Raw genomic sequence first — 21834 nt, 5'->3', positions numbered from 1 at the left:
ATATATAGAGAGAGAGACTAGAGGCCCAGTGCATGAATTCATGCACGGGTGTGGTCCATAGGCCTGGCTGGGGATCAGGGCCAATCAGGGCCATTTTTTCCAGTCCTGATTGGGGCCAGGCCAATCAGGGCCAGGTTGATTGTGGCCTTCTGGCTGGGGGCAAGGACGGGGGACGGGAGGACCACAGGAGGTTGGCAGATGGGGGGGGGAGTGGGGACCGTGGGAGTTTGGCTGGCTGCAGGGAGGGACAGGGGAGTTTGGCCAGCCACGGGAGGTTGGCTGTGGGAGCACACTGGCCACTAGGGGGCAGCTCCTATGTTGAGCATCTGCCCCCTACTGATCAGTGCACATCATAGTGACAGGTCAACTGGTCTTTCCGGTCATTTCAGTCGTGTGGTCATAAAGGTCACTTAGGCTTTTATAATATAGATAGATCTTCTTTGGTAAAGAATCTGTCCAAATATTTTGCCCATTCTTCATTAGGTTATTTGTTTTCTTATTAATTTTTTAGTGTCTTGCTTCCCTGCACTTTGGGATGGAAAGGTCAAGGCATTAAGCTGGGTAATCAGAGTGCTCTCCTCATTTGTTTCTCATTTCTCAGGGGTCACACTTTTATGACTTAATGTCCAGTGTCTGCAAAACTTTCGTTTTAATGATTTTTGTCCAGTTTATTGTTGTTGTTCTTCCAGGCAGGAGGATAAATTTGGTCTCAGTTACTTCATATTGACTGGAAGCACAAATCCATATATGCTTTGTCCTAATGAATGCATTTTTATTCCTTTGTGTTTGTTTTCTTTTTGTTTTTTTTTTTTTTTGGTTTTTGGCTGAACATAAAAATCTTCAGCATTTTAAAGATAATATTCATTGTGTTCTGGCTTGCATCATTGCTGTTAATGATCTCTCATCTCTCAGCCTATTGTTGCTACTAAAAAGGTATTATAACATTTTTCTCTGGCTTCTTTTAACATTTTTTCCTCAGTCTTTGGTATTCAGTAGTATTATTATGATGTGTCTCTAGGCAGTTCTCTTTGTATTATTCTGCTTTGAAATCTTTGCACTTCTTGAACATATTGCTTCATATTTTTCTTTCATTTGGATAAGTTTATGACATTAATCTTTCAAATATTCCTTTTCTACCTTGTATTCATTCATATTCTCTCTCTCTTTCCCTCTCTCCCTCTTCCCTCCTTTCCACACTCTCCTCCTCTCTCTTCCTACTATAATTCCAATTACACATGTTATACTTTTTATTGGCATCTCATATGCCTCTAATGCTCTTTCCTGAATTTTCAAATCCTTTGTCTCTCTTTGCTTTAGTCAAGATCGTTTCTTCTGACCTCTATTTCACTTTAATAATTTTCTCTCCAACTGAATCTAATCTGCACTGATGTCTTAATTTGGGTTAATTATTTGTAAGTTGATTTTCTATTTGAGTCTGGGGAGGATATATGTCTTCTCTCTTCTGAAATTTTTCATTTTGTCTTATAACTTCTGTAACTTATATCAATCACTCCCACTTGAAGTCTCACTGCTCCAATATCTGTATTTTCTATTGACCTATTTCTATTTTTCCCTCTTGGTTTCAAACTCATACTTGTTTTTTTAATTCTGGGACACAGATTTTTTTAAATATGTTTTTATTGATTTCAGAGAGAGGAAGAGAGAGTGAGGGAGAGATAGAAACATCAATGATGAGAGAGAATTATTGATCAGCTGCCTCCTGCACAACCCACACTGGGGATTGAGCCCTCATCTCAGGCATGTGCCCTGACCGGGAATTGAACCATGAACTCATGGTTCACAGGTCGATGCTCAACCACTGAGCCATGCCTGGTCTGGCACGGGTCACACATTTTTTGTGATGAACCACAAAACACTTGAGAGTCTGCATGATGTTATATTCTTCAGAAAACATTTACTTTAGCTTCTTGAAAACAGTTTTGGGAGGATTACCTTAATATAATCATAAATTGAGCTGATTCAAAGCTGAGTCCTTTACTCTTTATTCCCATTCCATGAATGTTCATTAGGAATTTAAATTAATCCCTTTAACTGATTCCATGTATTCTCACAATCTAAGAAGGGGGTTCAGATTCTGTGAATCTCAAAAAGAATGACAAATGCCCACCTAGCATATTATCTAAAAAAGTGTAGTCTAGGAAAGTATGTATTCTACCAAGTCTCAAATACGGGTCTAGTTAAATGTATAAAAAATAATTTGATCTGTTCAGAAATACCTGACCAATGCTTATCCTGATAACCTGACAGATTCATCAAATCTGTGATTCTAGATTTATAGAAAAAGAATGATAGTAGAACTCCTTGTCATTTTTATTTTCCTAACTGTGAACTTCAAATAATATAGTTAAAACAGATAAAATGCACATTTTTCTGGATCATAAAGATTAACATTAGGATCTAGAGCCTTATATATACTTATATACTAACCTTTGGGTGGGGGATATGGACTTGGTTTTGGAGCCAATGGAAGCTATGGGCTCTCCCTCCAAAAAGAGAAATGTACAATCCGCAATTACACTGCACATTATATATACCATTTCAGAGGGCTTAAAGCCAAGTGAAGCTCATGAGTGGACTCAGTATTAAGAATTCCCACTACAGAACAAAAAATATTTGTTCTTCACCTTAAAGAATAAATAAAGATAATAGTTTCATGAAGTGTTTTCTTATTCAACACTTCTCAATTATGTGCATCACAGAACCCATCCTATATAATAAAACCCTAATATGTAAATTGACCTAACAGTGGAATGACCAGTTGTTATGATATGCACTGACCACCAGGGGGCAGATGCTCAATGTAGGAGCTGCCCCCTGGTGGTCATGCGCTCCCACAGGGGGAGCGCTGCTTAGCCAGAAGCCAGGCTCACGGCTGGCAAGCACAGCGGTGGTGGCAGGAGCCGCTCCCACCTCCGCTGCAGGCAGGTGGTAAGGAGCAAAGGGTCCCAGACTGAAAGAGGGATGTCCGCCAAGGGGTCCTGGACTGTGAGAGGGCACAGGCTGGGCTGAGGGATCGCCCCAACCCCCACAGTGCATGAAATTTTGTGCACCAGGCCTCTAGTATTCCATATTCTGCCTTTTATTTTACCAGAGAATTGACAATGGAGAGTCACTAATCAGGGGGGGTGTGGGGGGACTCCTTTAACCTTTAGGTTTAAAAATATAATAATCTCTCTCTATATATATATAAAGAAGTAATATACAAATTAGGCCAGGATGCTGTAACAGTCACGACCAGCTCAGGAGGCAGGGCCGAGCGTGGCCCTGAGCCTGAGGGAGCAACACGTAGGTGTGGCCCAGAGCCTGAGAAAACTACATGCAATGGGGTGGCCCGGCCTCCAGAAGCCCCAGAGCAGAGGCAGGGGGTTGTGCCCAATCCACCGCCACTGCTGGACCCCAGCAGCCCATGAACGAAGGCAGGGGGTTGTGCCCAAGCCGCTGCCACCAGGCCCCAGCAGCCCCGGAATGGAGGCAGGGTTTGTGTCCAAGCCACCGCCACCACCCAGCCCCAGCAGCCCCGGAGTGAAGGCAGGGGGTTGTGTCCAAGACGCCGCCGCTTGGCCCCAGCAGCCATGGAGCAGAGGCGGGGCGGGGGGGGGGGGGTGCCGCTGCTGCCCAGCCCCAGCAGCCCCAGATCAGCCCACAGAGGGAGGTCAGACTGCTGCTTAGTAGGACATCCCCTGAAAGCTCCCAGATTGTGAGAGGGGGCAGGCTAGGCTGAGGGACACCCCCCCCCCCAGTGCACTAATTTCGTGCACTGAGCCTCTAGTACATAATAATAAACACCAATTCTGCAGGCACATGCCCTGAAGGAAGGATACCTATCTTCCAGCAAATCAATTTCAGAGAAGCATGGGAGTGTCAGGGGCAAACCCCTGGACCACAGTGGGAAACTATAAGCCTAAGGTTGTGTCTTTCTCACAGATAGTCCTTGTTAGGGCCACAGAGTCATTGCAAACATTTAAATTAATTGTGCACACATAGAAATTGGGAAATTTCATGCATTATTTTTCTGTCTCTTCTTGAAAAGTCAGGAGATACAGAAAATTGGTCCATACTTCTATGTAGCAACAATCAATAAGGGCTGATGAGCCAAGACCTGTTTTCTCAGTTCACCACAATTCCCACAAGCACCTACTCCAGGGTTTCCCTCATTTCTAGTATGTGGCTGGCTTTCGTAGCACAGGAGCTTGTGACCCATGATGGCCAGCCCTTGAGTAAATGAATGTTGACCCAGGGTCTCAGAACACCGTCTGCTGAGCAAGCCTGCTTTCCCCATTGCCTTCCAGCTTCTAAAATTACACCCAGCTCCTTGAAGGGAGATCTCTACTCAATTTTTTCCAGATAACTTCCAGCTGACCTCCCACCATGCTCTTCCCAAGAACAAAGCTTCCTAAAAGGATGGAGAAATACTGCCCTTTGCAACAACATGGCTGGATCTTAAGAAAATCATACTAAGAGAAATAAGTCGGGCAGAAAAAGTTAAGAACCATATGATTTCACTCATATGTAGGATATAAAATCGAAAGCCACAAATGAACAAACAAGAGAAACAAACAAAAGCTGATACACACAGACAACAGTACGGTGGTTACCAAAGGGAAGGGGGTTAAGGCGTATTCAAGAGTAAAGGGGGCCAAATATATAGTGATAGAAGAAGATTTGACTTTGGTGGTGGGCACACAATACAGATGATGTATCATAGAATTGTACACTTGAAACCTGTATAACTTTATTAACCAATGTAATCCCAATAAATTTAACTAAAAAGAAAAAAAATGAATGGAGAGAGGACTGTACCTGGAATGCTAACCCCACAGTTAACTACATGCAACGGGGTGGCCCGGCCTCCAGAAGCCCCAGAGCAGAGGCAGGGGGTTGTGCCCAAGCTGCTGCCACCAGGCCCCAGCAGCCCCGGAGTGGAGGCAGGGTTTGTGTCCAAGCCACTGCCATTGCTCCCACTTCTCTAGACCACCTCTTCTTTCCTTGTTTTGTTTTTAAATTTTGACCTTCTTTAGAAGGGTTAGTACACTTCATCAGGATACTTAGTGCTGAGAGCTAGGTCTGAAAGGACTATATTTCTCAGTGAAATGTCTTAGCTATCATGGTTAGTATCTGTAGCAGAGCTGGGTCAAAATTAACATATACAAGAGCTTGTGTCAGCCTGGGTGGCAAACTTCCCACCGGAAAGGGTAGGCACAAAGGTCACGCTCATCATCTCATACCACAGAGAACTGCAGAATTCTGAAAGATGATTTCTCCTTTTTCTAAATAAAAGTCACTGATTTCTTCTTGCTGCAGCCACAACCTCCTGCTGTCCCCACACAGGACTCACATATACACCACTCACCCTGAAGTCTACAGCTAGTTTCTCTCCTATCCGTTTCTGTGAATTTGATTTCCTTGAGTGAGTTCCTCGCTTAGTTCAGTATATGCTACATTGTACTACCTTTTCTGTTTGTTTGCTTGCTGTGATGGAAATGATTACTTAAATCATTACCAAGACACTAGCCCAGACCCCAATGATGACTGAAGTTAATAACGCAGAGCTCTCATCTGCAATACATCCCATGTGACCTGTGCCTGTGGCGGGAAACTTCTTTAATATCTCACCCCATTATGTAAATACCACAGAAGTGCTGCTCTATTTCAGCCACTGAAGTGCAGGCTGTGGTCCCCAGTTGCACTTCCCAGCACACAGCCTATTGGTGGGATTGCCCGAGTGTCCTGGGCCACAGGTTGCTGTGGAGACAGATGCTAAGTGGCTTCTGCACTGGATTAGAAAGCTGAGCCTGACTTGGACACTCAGTCAGCATGATGTCAAAAGGACAGGTTATTTACTGTTACTTGTCGGCTGGTGTTGGCTTTATTAACCCTGAGGTTGGTGACTGAGCCATACACTTTGCCACTAACAACGCCATTGCACTAACCTGGAAGGGTGAGAGTTTAGAATCTCTGAGAGCCAAGCTGTGTCCTCAGAGAACAAAAGATGAAGAGAACTTCAAGCACCTGGCCATGGGCCTGGGCTCTTTACTTTCTCCACAGGCTTGGGCATCACCACCCAGGAGCATGTCGCATCTTCAGTAAGAAGACTGACTAAAAGGTGCAGCCTCTAGACAACATTTCCAACTTCCAGCATCTCAGACCCGAAGGAAGACATTTGAGTTTGCAAAAGGCTGTCTTTCTCAGTGAGATCTCACCCCTTTGTCCCAAACCACCATCAACTTATATTATCCTCTGTCTCTAAATTAATAGTCTCTCTCTCTCTCTCTCTCTCTCTCTCTCTCTCTCTCTCTCTCTCTCTCTTTTTCTTTCTCCCTCCCTCTATACAAAGCATGCTGTCTTTCAATTAACATAGTGATGACCTATTGTTCCCCGTTACCATGCTAATCCTGAGCTGGTGTGAAATTACTTTATAATAAACACTATGGAGTTCTGACTTTCAATTAATTTTTCACATGCCGTGCTAAATCAGATTAACTCTCCCCCCCCCCCCACCACCACCACCACTTTTGACCACAGACGTAATTCTTTCCTTATAATGAACTCGAGGATTAATTTATATGAAGCAGATCTGTACACATTTGCAAATAAATGTAAAGATAGACTTTGTGCCATATTTGCACTGTGCGCAGGGTTGGGTCTAATGCAGACTCTGAGTTGATTAATTTTTTGTGTTCACTGGGGTGGGGAAAGATATTGCCAGTTGTTGTTGTTTCTCTTTTAAATTCTAACTGAATGCCTCCACGAAGAATAAGCAAAGAAACGCTCACATGTGCCACAAAGCTGAGAGCAGGGACTTCTCCCATAAATCGCACAATGCCACATTAGGAGAAGCTGAAGGGAAATGTAAACACTGCAATGAAAACAATAATCATTAATACTAAATTGATTGGCGCTCTGCCTCCATGTGCACACTGACATTCATCCTGAATGAATGGGGGAGGGTGGCTTTCTAAATGACCATTAAATTGAAGGAATTTGATGACAATTTCAAGCAAATGATTGCTTGTGCCTTTTTAAAACTAATATAGCCCCTGCACTAAATTATATTTTTGGCAAAATAATTATTTTCATCTCTGAAACTCGTTATTAGAACGGAGTGATGGAAGATGAATGTGGGCACACACTAAATGAACAAATTTGTGTTAAAAAAATTAATCATACTACCCAGATGCCGGGCTATATGTTTTCTTCTGTCAGTCTCCAATGTATTTCATTCAGCTTCTTTCATTACTACAAAATATTGATAGAAAAATTTCCCCAACACATATTTCCTTTTTGACACCAAATGAGAGAAACTGCCAGGAGAACTAAAGGTACGGCGCATATAAAAGATAAATGTGTACTTAGCAAATCCTTTAAACCAATCTTTTGCTAACAACAGAAGAAATAAAATCTTGTTTAGTGTTGCAATAATGAAAATACTTTCCATTGAGTTATTTTAAGACAGGCTAAGCAAGTTACACTTGGCAAACACTGGAAATTTATTTATTCCCTTATTTAACAGGTATTTAGTTGATGCCTGCTATGTGCTAACCACTACTTTCAGTACAACTGATAAGACAATGAACAAACTTCCCTGCCCTCATGAAGATCCCCACCTAGGGAGATGCATTTGAAATTATAGAGTCCATCGCCATCATCATGATCACTTTGAACTCTTACTATATGCTCACCATTGTGCCAAATGCTTTCCTGTTATATATTTCACTCCTCGTGTGTAATACTTTCCTTCTAGTTATTATTATACATATTTAATAGATGAATAACTGAAGCTCAGAAGTTAAGTAATTTGTCCTAATCCCACAGATATAAAGTGGAAGAGCTAGAATTCACAACTGCTATACGGCCTCTGGCATTCATTGTCTCAAAAGCATGTATCATCACCTGGTATTTGTCCATATTTTCTTTTTTAAACCATGTGGGTAAAACTAGGAACAGAAGGCACAATCCCTCACCTAAGGAGATTTCCACTCAGTTGGGAGAAAATTGCACATTTATGAAATAACTATCCTTAAAATAGCTTTGCAACAGATCATTATATAGTTGTTAGACCTGAAGTGTGCATTCTGATGGGGGAATGGGGTAGTATTATTTGCTGACATTTATCTCTGTTTAAATAATATATTCAACTTCTACAACATTACTTATTTTATCTTTATTGTTGAAAATATTACAAATGTCCCCTTCCCCCCATTGACCCCTTCTAGTCCATACACCCCCCCACATTATTAATTTAATAGAAACTTTTAAAGAAAATTTGAAAAAATATGACATTAAATGTGGCCATTGTATGCTACACAGTGTGTCCTGATTTGAGTTCCACGGAACCGTGCAAAGCATGATTCTTAGAGTTGAAGACATACAGCAGCATAAGAACAATCTGTTCATTCAAGGTTAAAAAGACTTCACTTTGAAACTATATGAACCTAGCACATTTTATTTTTATATTTTATATTATAGTTGATTTCAATATTATTTTATATTAGTTTCAGGTGTTCGGCCTAATGGTTAGATAATTATAAAATTTATACAGTGACCCGCCCCCTGCCCCCGCCCCGATAATTCAGGTCCATCTAGCACCATGCATAGTTATTAGAATATTATTGACTATATTCCCTTTGCTGTACTTCACATCCCCATGATTATTTTGTAACCTGGTGGAGTGGAGGACTATAGAGGTAGTTGGACCTAGCACATTTTAAAAGAGGGTTTTCTGGATCACTCTGGTAATCTCTTTCATGGTCTTATTAAATTTTGTTATTATATTTTTCTAGATACCGTATTTATCCAAGTTTTCTAATGTATTATCATAAATACAATCAAAATATATCTTTGTAATTCATTTAATTTTTTAAAACTTTAATCCTCACCTGAGGACATTTTTTAAATTGATTTTTAGAGAGAGAGAAAGAGAGAGAGAGAGAGAGAGAGAGAGAGAGATTGGTTGCCTCCCATATGAGCCCTGACTGAGGATCAAGCCCTCAGCCTAGGTTTTGTGCCTTGACCAGGAATTGAACCTGTACAGGACGATGTTCCAACCAACTGAGCCACTCCACCAGAGCTCATTTAATCTTGATATCTGCAGTTATTTCTAATTTCTAATGCTTTCTTTTTCCCATTTTTGTTTTTTTTCTCTTTTAAGTTCATTGGATTCACTAGTATCTTATCTCTCATTCTGTTTTTCTGTTTATCTCCTTTAGAGTTCTTTAAAGAACCATTTTATTCAAACAGCCAATCTTACATGTGTTTTTCAATGTTAGTGTTCTTTATTTATTAATTTATTGATTTCTGCTTTTAGTTTTATTAAGTTTTCTACCTGCTCTGTGTAGGTATATTTTTTTTCTTTCTATAATATCTTGAGTTGAATGGTAATTTGTAATTTTTCCTTTTTAATTCTGTAAATTTTCCTCCATGGTTGTATCTTATGATTATTTGCCTGACATTCTTCATTGTAGGCAGTTTCGAGTTCTTCCTTTGCCTAAAACATTTTTAAGATAATGTTTTCCAAATGATTCAGGTTTTTCTCAGTGTGTTTATAGTTTCAGTAATTTTCTGTTTTGTTTTTTTTTATTATTGAATTTACTAGAGGCTTGGTGCATGAGATTCGTGCACAGGTGGGGTCCCCAGGCCTGGCCAGCGATCAGGGCCGATCAGGGCCAGGCCAATAAGAGCCAGGCTAGAGAGGAGGCAACGGTCGCCGGGCTGGGTGCAGAAGGAATGGACACCGGATGCTGACGCCACCATCGTCAGCGCCCTGCCACCGCGCAGTTCCCCGCCTCCCCCCCTCCTCCTTCCCTCACCCCACACCGCCATCACACTGGGTGCGCAGCAGGCCAATTGGGGCCTGCAGGCAGGGGGAGGGACAAGGCAGAGGAGGTTGACCGCCAGCCCTGAAGAGGGAGCCAACCCTCGGCCCCCCTGGGAAAGGGGCCGCATCCGCCACTACCCACCCCCAGTTCCCCATCCCAGCCCAGGGTCCGAAGGCCCCAGCAGGGTTGAGAGAGGCGGTGACGGTCACTGGGCCAGGCACGGAAGGAATGGACACTGGATACGGACACCACTATTGTTGGCACTCCACCACCATGCAGTTCTCCACCTACCCCCTCCTCCTTCCCTCACCGCTGCACTGCCACTGCGGCGGGCAGGCAGTGGGCCAATTGGGGCCTGCCAGCTGGGGGGGAGGAATGAGGCACAGGAGGTTGGCTGCCGGCCCCGAGGAGGGAGCCAGCCCTCAGCCCCCCTGAGAAAGGGGCCGCATCTGCCACCACCCACCCCCAGTTCCCCAGCTCAGCCCAGGGGCCGGCCGATCAGGCAATCAGGGCCTGCTGGCCAGGGGGAGGGACCGCAGGAGGTTGGCCAGATAGGGGAGGTTAGCTGTGGGAGTGCACTGACCACCAGGGTGCAGCTCCTGTGTTGAGCATCTGCCCCCTGGTAGTCAGTGAGAGTCATAGCGACCGATCATTCTGGTCGTTCCGGTCGTTCCGGTCGCTTAGGCTTATAGATGATAGATAGATAGGGATTGGGATGATATTGGTTAACAAAATTATACAGGTTTTAGATGCACAATTCTACAACACATCATCTGTACACCACTGTAAGCCAAGTCTGCATCCATCAGTCCATCTCCATTTAACTCTCCTTTACCCTCTTCCACTTCCTGCCACCCCCCAACCCCCACCCCCTGGTCAATGTCCATGAGTTTTTTCTCTCTCATTTTCTTCTCTCAATCTCTATACCGCCCTCACTGAGGCCCCTCCATTCCCACAGATAGCTATCTCATAGATAGAAAGCAGGCTAATGACAGACATAATTTCCAGTTTTAATAGAAGCAGTTCAGAATGTTGTCTGATCTTTAGTCAAGAAGGTGCTTGAAATAAAATGCATTTGCCGTTTGTGCAGTAAAAAGTTTGATGAACATCAAGTTAAACAAGTTTAGTTATTCAGATTATTTATGCTCTAGTGATTCCTTGAGCATTTTATCTGAAAATAACTGAGAGCATTGTCTAACATTTTTAATGCTTCTAAATCATATTTCTGTTAATTCTTTTTCTTGTAGTTTCAGTAATTTGTGCTTTTAAATATCAATACTATGTTGTTCAAGATGTAAATATTCATGATAGTTGTGTCGTCAACAGTAAAGCTGACCCTCTGGTCTCATTTAATAAACCAATGCACTGGGATAGTTAATGACATATTGTGTAATAGAAAAATATGTGAGACAACCTGAAAGTCCATCAATATTGATTAGTCAAATAATGTATATGCATTCATAAAACCAAATATGTATACTCATTGAAAATAGTGAGGAAAGCGTATGAATATATAATAACTAGAGGCCCGATGCACAAAAATTTGTGCACTCGGGGGGAGGGGGGGTCCCTCAGCCCGGCCTATGCCCTCTTGCACTCTGGGACCCCTCGGAGGATGTCTACCTGCTGCCTTAGACCCGCTCTTTGGGGGATCGGGCCCAGGCTGGCAGTCAGACATCCCTCTGGCAGCCAGGCAGCCCTCGGGGGATGTCCACTTACCATCACGGAGCAGACCTAAGCTGCAGTCGGACATCCTTAGTGCTACTGAGGCGGCAGGAGAGGCTCCTGCCACCAACGCTGTGCTGGCAGCCATCAGCCTGGCTTGTGGCTGAGCAGAGCTCCCCCTGTAGGAGCGCACTGACCACCAGGGGACAGCTCCTGCATTAAGCATCTGCCCCCTGGTGGTCAGTGTGTGTCATAGTGACCAGTCATTCCCAGTTATTCTACTGTTAGGGTCAATTTGCATATTACCCTTTTATTGTAGAGGATCGAGGCCTGGTACATGGGTGGGGGCCAGCTGGTTTGCCCTGAAGGTATCTGGGATTTATTTAGCTTCTATAATTGAAACTTTGTTGCCTTTTGCAGAGGCCACAGCTGGCCGCGGGAGGCAGGAAGCTTGGCTTCCTCCATCACTGGAGCAACCAAGCCTCCTGCTTGCTCCAGCTCTTTGGCTGCCGGCCACCATCTTGATTGGGTTAATTTGCATATAGTCTCTCTGATTGGCTGGTGGGCGTGGCTTAAGGCATAGTGAAGGTATTGAAAATTTGCATGTTTGTCTTTTATTATTGTATATATGAAAGATCTATTTCTAAGTGAATAAAGGAAGGTGCAGGATAATATGCAGAGTATGTTATCATATATTACCAGGTCCATGGAAAGCAGGGTACGAGAATGGTAAGAACTCCAGTTCTTGCATTAACCTGTTTGAATGAATCCTGGCTCCAACTCCTAATGGCTGGGTGACTTTAGCAAGCTACCTAACATCTCTGTAGTTTCACTTGTAAAATGGTAACAAGAATTAAGTACCTATCTCCTAACTCTTCTTTGGGGAAGAGTTAAATGGATTATTCAAGAAAAGTACCTAAAATATGGTCTGGCACCAACGTGCTCGACAAATGATGATATTTAAAGCAAGAAATATATCTATCACATACATAAATAGGCACATTTATATGTACATAATGTATAGTTTGAAGCTACAGTGGATTGATAATAAAAGTTTCTCTGATCCTTTACCCCTCCACCCATGCCTTTTCAAGATGATTTTGCAGTTCATCCCATCAAAAGGTGACATCTATTCCCTCACCCCCTTGAACTTGGCCTGGCCTTAAGTATGTGACAGAGATGCTGGTTTGTCAGTTCAGAACCTAGGCCTGCCATGAGGCCCTTTGTGCTCTGCTCTTTCTCTCATCCCCCTGCCATTGCCGCCATGAGAAGAAGCCTCGGTTAACCTGCTGGATGAGAGTCTACCTCAGAGGTTCTAGTTATCTTAACTGTCCCAGTAAAGGTCATGAGAGGCCAGCCATGGCCCCACCAACCCTCTTAACCAAAGAGGCATGCCTGATCTTACACGAGACTAGAAAACTTTCCAGGTGGCCCGTAATACTATAAATACTATTTTAAATGACTGGGTTTGGGATGGTTTGTTGTGTGTCAGTTGCTAGCTGGAAACAAGGATTACCTTGAGAATAGGAATTTTGGTTGGTATGGGTCAGGATGCCCTGAGAAATACTATTTTACTATAGAACCTTCTACTATAGATTACTTTTTTATGCTGTACAGGTATTACCAACTTTTAAGTATCCTTTTTTTAAGAGAATGAATGAACTATACACTTAATGCTCAGGAGACAATTCTATCCAAACTAGGTATCTGTGTGGTTTTGAAAAAAGGTTCTAGATCAGTCTGTACATAGGCTTTTAAGATGCTCTTGTGGTAATAAAAGTGTGTATCATGATGGAAGAGCCCTCATCGCTTCCGTCCCCACCACAACCATACAGAAGATTCATAAGTGACACATTAAAGAGGCATAGGTTAAGAGTTTGTATCACTCCTTAGATGTGCTACCATAGTGATACTATAATTTTCATACATGATTAAAAATAAAGGAAGAGAAAGAACACATGAATTTCAATTATTTTAATTTATTGATCTTATAAAATTTTATATATTACCTGAAACTTCTTATTTTGATGTATTAAACAAAGTTTGAAAGCTTGTCTCTAATATTTATCTTTCAATGATTGCTATACAGCAGAGTAAGATGAGCATTTTGAATTATTCAGAGTATAAAATATGATCTTTATCTTCAAGAAACAATGAATTGAATGGATAATCATAAAAACAATGTCATATATAAAGTCTCCTTTATTACACTTTCATGTATATTTGTCATTTTTAATCTATAACTTTATGTTCTTTTGAAGTTTTATTAAAGTATCATTGATAAATAAAATTGTAACATATTTAAAGTGTACTAGTGATTATTTGATATGTGTATATATTATGAGAAGATTCCACAGTCCAGCAACTAACACCTAATCAATCACCTCATTTTTTATTTTATTTTTTGGTAAAAACACTTAAGTTCTACTTTCTCAGAAAATTTCAATTATAGAATACAATGTTATCAACTACAGTCACCATGTTACACATTAGATCATCAGACCTTATTCATCTTATAACTGAAAGTTTGTACCCTTTTACCAACCTCTCTCCAGTCCCCATGCCCAGCCCCTGGCAACCATTCCACTCTGTTTCTACAAGTTCACCTTATTCTTAGAAATACTATAACTCAAGAGAAAAAATACCAGTTAATTAAAAACCAATGAATAATAAAAATGAAATCACAGACTATCTAGGAATTGGCATTAGACATGGCATGACATGACATTATATAACATTTAAAAACCAAATGTAGTATGGTCATTGCCAAAAAATATTGACTGAGCTTCTTCTAAATGTAATGAACTAGATTTTAAAAGTATGGGACATGATTCTTCCCTTGACAAAATTAACAATCAAAAATTACTATTGAAAAAAAAGTAGCCTTTTTAGCATTTTCTATGTGCCAGATGAATAGTGCACAAAATAACAGGTATAAAAGTCAAGAAGAAAGAGCATTTGTTCAGTATGGAGGGAAAAGGAAAAGTTAAGTTTAGAAAAGTAAGGTAGGATTAGGCAGCAAAGCAATAAGGGTATTACAGGCTGAAGGGACAATGTGAGCCAAAGGCCTCTGGTAGGGAAAATGTGTGTGAGTGTGTGTTGGCAGGGAGGGGGGCTGTGAAGTAGGGAGCAATGCGTGGATGTGTGTGCATGATATGAAAATCCATACATGTATATAAGTATTCACGCTACTGAAATACATGCATATAAATATATTGATATGTGCATCTATTTATGGTAAGCCATTTGATTCACCCAACAATCCACTAGACTCAGCTCCTTGATACCTGAAACCCCATACTTGTCAGGAGCTGACATGATACGTACTAGGCGCTCAATAAATATTCATTGAATGAAAGGAAGAATGAGGCAATGGACACTGCGGATTAGGTATGAAAAGCCTAAGGCCCAAAGTGTGGCTTTGTCAAACTAAGGAATTAGCAAAATGTATTTCTGACTGTTTTCTCTATTTTCTTTTTACTCACATTCATGCATGGACCACCACCAGCAGCAGCACCTGGGAGCTGAGAGGTTCAGAATTGCAGGCCCATCCCAGACCTGATTCAGAGCCCTCCCTCTAACCAGCGGTTCTCAACCTGTGGGTCACGAACAATGAAAATACATCCTGCATATCAGATATTTACATTACGATTGATAACAGTAGCAAAATCACAGTTATGAAGTAGCAACGAAAATAATTTTATGGTCGGAGGTCACCACAACGTGAGGAACTGTATTAAAGGGTCGCGGCATTAGGAAGGTTGACAACCACTGCGAGCCCCGGGGGCCCGGTTGCACATTAATGAGGGAGAAACGTAACACCACATCGCACTACATTCTGCAAGAACATGAAGATGAATTAAAGAATTCTGAAGGTTTGTGGAAGAAGAAAAATGAAGAGTAAATGTGGACACATGGGAGTGTAGCACTTGGAGAAAGGCCATGAATTCAAAGCTAAGGAATTTATCTTATAATCCAGGGTTTCCAAAGTACAGCGGCTTGGTCACAAGAAATACAGCAGGCAATCAATCCCCTAGGATGTGGGAAGAAACTTGAGAACTCATTAATATTTAATTTTTATCTCAAAACAGGAAAGGGATTTGACTTGACTAATATTTAATGTTCAAATAGACCGCTGCCCCCTCACCTGGTCTGCTCGTCAGGTTACAGTGCAGATATGCCGCAGGGAAAACCAACGTTCAAGCAGCCAACATTGCTGTGCTCACACCCTGGGTATTGAAATCCAGGCAGCCTTTACTTAAGAAAACGCATGTATTGATTATGTGGTTTTAATCAACATAACCTTCGCCAGCGGTTTTAGGTGATTCCCAAGCATTAGTGTGCACAGGTACGAATTTGCACGCACACATGTGCACACACGCACATTGGATGGAGGCTCACAGACACAGCCCAAGTGAACAAGAAGACGGCCCAGCTAATCCTCCTCTTAACATCTGATTAAAGCTCCTAGCCATGTCACAAGGGGAAAACAATGACAATCCCACCAAATCTGATAAGAAGGCAGCCAACAAATGAGAAATATGACTGCTTTTCAAAAGAGACTTAGGTCATGATGTCAGCATGTCAAAAAGAGATGTCTGGAAATATATCCATGGATTGGATTTTTGTTGACCATAACAATGTAAATATGTCTTCTATAAAAATTTACATATCTGCATATTTAAAATGCTTGGAAATAAATTTCTAATGCTAAAAACAAAATTTTAAACACAATTACGTTGGTTGAAACCAGTGTAAAAATTCACCATCTTCTGTTTAGTTTGTGAAAACAACTGATTGACATTTGGAAGATGAAAATTTATGAGCTGGCTTTCAGCAAAATCGTTGGCTTCACTGTTGGTTGGGATTGAATACTTGTGATTTAGGTGTAGCCCGCTTTGAATTTCAGTTTAGATGTACACAGCCTTGTGAAATATCCTTCTCAAATTAGATATAACACCAAGTTTATTATCAAATAAACAGAGTTATTATTAAATAAACTGAACCTAAAGATGTAAAAATGATGAAACATTCAACCATATTGTTCTCTCCAAATATATTATGAGGACTGAGAAGTTTTATGTCACTCATCAATCTTAAATTAACATGTTTAAATATTAACTTTCTCAACATAAAAATTAATTTTTACCTTTGTGTATATTTTACAATGTTTGGTTTCTTATGTTACAATGTGTCACTGTATTTCATCAAATATAAGTTGCCCTCAATTAAAATAGGTTACATAATTATATGTTCCACTAAGAGAGATGAGAACACTGTAATTATAATTGCCATTAATTGTAAGAAACATCCAGATTTTAGAGATGTTAACATCTGAGGTGGGGGAGAAGTGCATCTAGAGTAATTATGATTAAGTGTGGCAGCTAATAAGAACAACAGAGCAAAAACAACGGTGCTCTTAACATTAAAGGCATTGACATAAAAGTGCAATCCAGGCACCTAGCGCCCCTTCATCTTGAATGCACCCGTCTCTTCACTGCTCTGTGGCTTCCACCCCAGCATCCCTATTCCTTTTGTCCATGGAGCCCTCCTCTCACCTCTTCGGGATTACTTTTTTCTCATCCCTCAGATACCAGTCTTCAATGACATCTATCCTGACGTCTACCCAAGTTAGGTCCTCCTCTCTCTTACCTCCCGTGTTCTTTCCTTCCTGGGTCTCATCACAGTCTGACATGATGCATCTGTCCGTGTGTCTGTTTAATGTCTGTGCCCCTGACGCCCGCGGGACAGCAAGGACTGTGCGTGCTTCTTTCATTCTCACGTGCTCATTGCTCGGCCATGACGGCTGGCAGGAGGCAGTGCACGATGAGCAGTCGCTGAGGCGCTGTAGCTAACGGTTACTGAGCCCGACTCTGCCGGACATTCTTCCAAGCTTTACATCCTCATTTAGTGCTCAGACTCTACTAGGTGGTTACTACTACCAGCTACTATTTTACAGCTGAAAACACCAAGGAAGAGAGGTGACGTCACCACCCAAGTTCCGTTCATTCCTCGGATATTCTTTGCACACTTATTGAACACCTACTACAGTTTCAAGCACTTTAGGCTACAGCAGTTTACAAAATAAACAAAATCCCGCCCCTGAGGAACCTCGCCATCTCGTGGGGCAGTGACTCCGGAGCAGGAGAGCTTTACCCGCGCCCACACTTCTCCCTCCGCCCTCTGAGTGAATGTGGTGGAGAGACTCCACCGGCCCTGTTTTTGCAAACCACACTTATATGACTTCAGGTTCTTCATTCATTCTACTTTCGACTTGTTTGTTCTTAAGTTTCTCCTAATTTCTCAAAGAAAAATATAATGCAAGTGTTATGCCCAGAGTTCGGGGTCCCCAATAATCCACGACCAGGGAGCCTTTTCCGATGCAAAAGCAAAGGGTCTTTTATTCAAGCCAGGGACTTGGTCCCCCTCCTGCCTCCATTACTGGATGCAAGAGAGTTCTAAGAGAACAAAGAATTTATAGGGCTTGGGACAGGGGGTGGGGGCTAACTCGGACCACTGATTTGGCCGATCCTGGTTGGTTGAGTGATTGCCGGGGGCTAATGACGCAAGGGTAGGGTGCAGCTAGGGTCTGGTTACACAAAGACAGGAGGTGGCTAGCATACTTTTGGCCTTGGGCTAGTTTCCTTGCGTTCGTATTGGCTGAGATAAGGGCTGGCTGAGCAACTGATACATTCTATGGCTTTTGCTTGAAGAGGAGTTAGGAACACGGTTATCAGCCCTGTTCTGTCCTTTCACAAGACTCATTATAATCTCCCATAGAAACGATTCCTCTTTATATCCCCAGCGCCTGGCATCTGCTAAGCACACAGCACCACCAACATACACATGCACTGAATGAATGAGTGAGAGTGAGTGAGTAGCAATGAATCGTTCTCTCCTGTGTGCATTGCCGCCTGGTTAGTGTGCAAAACTCCTCTTTTTTTTTTTTTTTTTTTTTTTTTTTGGCTTGATTTTTTAGTCAATAGACTCAACACCCAGCTCACTAAGACCATGTGTTATCAAATACATGAATATTTAGCGTGATAATCAGGGCGGTTTTCACTCCTGCCCGGAGGATAAGGGCATTATGGAAAGCCTCGGGAGAGGACAGGGCATTAATCTGCAGCTGTATTTGACAACAGGAACCAGGTGATGGGGTGTGGGAGGAAGGGGAAACCAGAAAGGAGAGAGTGAGAGAGAGAAGGGGGGGGATTCAGAGAATAGAGGCACCAGTGAGAGCGAATACATAGAACACTGCATGGTGATCTTTTGGTTTTTAAACAATTGGTTACAGAATATGTATATTCCTTACCCGTGCTCTTTCTCATTCATAGACATAATTATTTACATTTAATTTCTTGTCAGTTCAATATTCAATGTTATGCCCAATGAAATATCACCACTTGAATACATAATATTTAATATTTATTAATAGGGATTCAAAAATCATAAACCATGTATTTGCTTGACACAATATCTTCTTTTTCTATAACATGAAGAAACACATTACCTGAAAGAAGCTTCACACCTCGCCCTGGCCGGTGCGGGCCCACTGGTTGAGCATCACCCCTGCACTGAAAGGTCGAAGGCTCGATTCCCGGTCAGGGCACACCAGCTGATGCATGTTTCTATCTCACATGGATGTTTCTCCCTCTCCCTTCCTCTCTCCCCAAAATCAAGAAAAATTTATTTTTGTTTAAAAAGAAGAAGCTTCACACCTTTCCTATACTCCCATCATACAAAATATACCTGATTATCACTGTATTCTAAAAAAGGTCCTGGCAAATTTATCAGGTTTAAAAGGTAGGGCAAGGGGGTGGGGAGGAAAAGTGATCTTTCATACCAGGAATTTCTTCAAGCCATCTCATTTCATCACTCTACCCAGGAGCTTCACCTGCATGTAGCATTATATAAGTTATACTAAATCAGATCTTTCGCTCTTATCTCTCCCCTGATAGTTTCTCAATGGCATTAGCTGTGGAATGGGCTAATCTGCTATCAAATCCTAGAAAAATGGAAACACTCTGTGTGCTGGTAGAATAAAACTCCTTTTACTATTGATTCTACTCCCTGATATTAAGCTTTAATTACTATATAGCACGCATATCATAACATATTGGTGACTGTTGATTAAAAGCAAGGTTTTGGAATGCTGTTTATATTTGCATAATTCTAAAGCGGAGTTTTGGAATGCTATTCTACAGAATTCCTCCACCCTTAGGTACATACATATTCAGGTCATACCTACTTCCACCCTTAAACACTAAAAAGAATTGCGGCACCGAATTCCAACCTGGACTATCCACCTCAAAAACAAAAAGGTGAAATTCCCTCTTTCAGGCTGCACATCATCCCCCCTTTGGGTACAATGGAAGATCTGGGAGCAGGTTGAAGGTAGAGGGGTCTTGCATCCTGGCAATGTCAGCGACTTAGCAGCCCTCAGAACCCACAAAGGTCATTCCTCTCCAGACTCTTTCTTTCTTTCTTTTTTATAATATGTTTTTTATTGATTTTTAGATAGAGGGAGAGGTAGAGAGAGATAGAAACATCAATCATGAAAGAGAATCATTTATCAGCTGCCTCCTGCATGCCCCTTACAGGGGTCGAGCCTGCAACCTGGGCATGTGCTCTGACCAGGAATCGAACCCGGGACCTCTTGGTCCATGGGACAATGCTCAGTCCACTGAGCCCCACAAGCCAGGCCAGACTCTTTCATGAATACAAAACACAGACCAAACAAAAACAGCCAGGGCAATCCTGGGTTTTCCATGTTCTCATGCTTCCTTAGATGTCACTACGGAACATACGTAGCTTTGATAAAATGGCAAGTAAATGCAGTTAACATTCTTCCTCACAGGGAGGTCAAGTCCTTTTTCCTGAACAAGGGGCTTCAAATAATAGGAAGAAAGCTGCTGCCTTAAATATTTCAGAATAAAGCCTGTAACCTTCACAGAGACGTTTACTCCAGCTGTGTTCACATTCATTATAATGACTCTGGAGAACAGCATGGACTCATTTTAGATGATGACTACATAACTATTCATTTATACTTAATGAGTTTATTCCACCAGGTATATGATGAACTCTAAACAAATAGTGTCATTGCATCACACATGTCAATAAATGAGTACTAACCTGATTCCACCTAGCAAAGGTGATGATAAACTAGGAGGAAAGAGAGCTGTGTCTAATTAATGAAAATGCCCTTTGTATTTTCTAATGGTTAAAACATTAACTTGAAAATGGCTTTCCCTGCAATAATTTACAGACAAGCACTCTTTAATGGGAAAACAATTCAAATTTATGTGCAATTGAGCTACAATTATTTGATTAACTTTATTAAATTCTTGTTGATTCTACAGTCTGGATGAAGCGTATCATTTTTTATAAGTTTCATATGTTGCAGTTTTAAGTTTTTTAACCTCGGTTTCAATTGATCTTGAAAATGTCCTTAGGAACCTGCTTTTGCGCCTAGTGGACAGAACCGCGGTGGCTGGGATTCATCATTTGTCTCTTTCCATAATAATAACCTTATTTTCATATGCAAGAAGCACTTGAATAAATTTAGGAGCAGAGTCACATAATTCTTTGCTGCTTTGTGTGTAATTGAAACTCTAAGAAACACTTGACTGAAGAAAACTTCACTAAAATTAATGAAACCCATATGTATATGCTTAGGTTTAACTGGATCGTACTGACAACTCAAACATTGTCTGCTGAATTTTCATGTAGCATGAAAAGCTTATAGCAAAAAAAGAGAGGAAAAGGTCCCAAATCCATAATCTAACCTTACACATTAAGAAACTAGAAAAAGAGAGCAAATTAAACTCAAAGCCAACAGGAGAAAGGAAATAAGAAAGGTAAGAGGAAAAAATAAAAACTGAAAATAGAAAAATAGAGAAATAAAACCAAAAATGTGGTTATTTGAAAAGAGCGATAAAATGCCTTCATCTCTATCTGGAAAAAGAAAACGAGAATACATAAATTAACAGTATCAGGAATTAAAGAGGGTATGTCTTCACAAATAATACAGTACAAATGGACAATAAGGGAATATTATGACTAACTCTATGTCAATAAGTTCAATGACTTAGATGAAAAGGATGAACCCCTTAAAAGACACAAACTATCACAACTCATGCAAGAAGAAATAGGTTACCTGAATAGTTCTAAATCTATTAAAGCAATTAATAGTAGTTAGAAGCCTTCCCAACAAAGAAAACTCCACACCAAGATGATTTAAATTTTATTTAACATTTAAAGAAAATTAATATGAATTTTACATATTTTTCCCAGAAAATAGAAGAGTAGAGAATACCAACCAACAAATCTT

This window comes from Myotis yumanensis, unplaced genomic scaffold (genome assembly GCF_028538775.1).
Source record: "Myotis yumanensis isolate MYYU_CA2020_CCGP unplaced genomic scaffold, mMyoYum1.0.hap1 SCAF_3, whole genome shotgun sequence".
Lineage (NCBI taxonomy): Eukaryota > Metazoa > Chordata > Mammalia > Chiroptera > Vespertilionidae > Myotis > Myotis yumanensis.
This window is presented reverse-complemented; position numbering follows the sequence as displayed.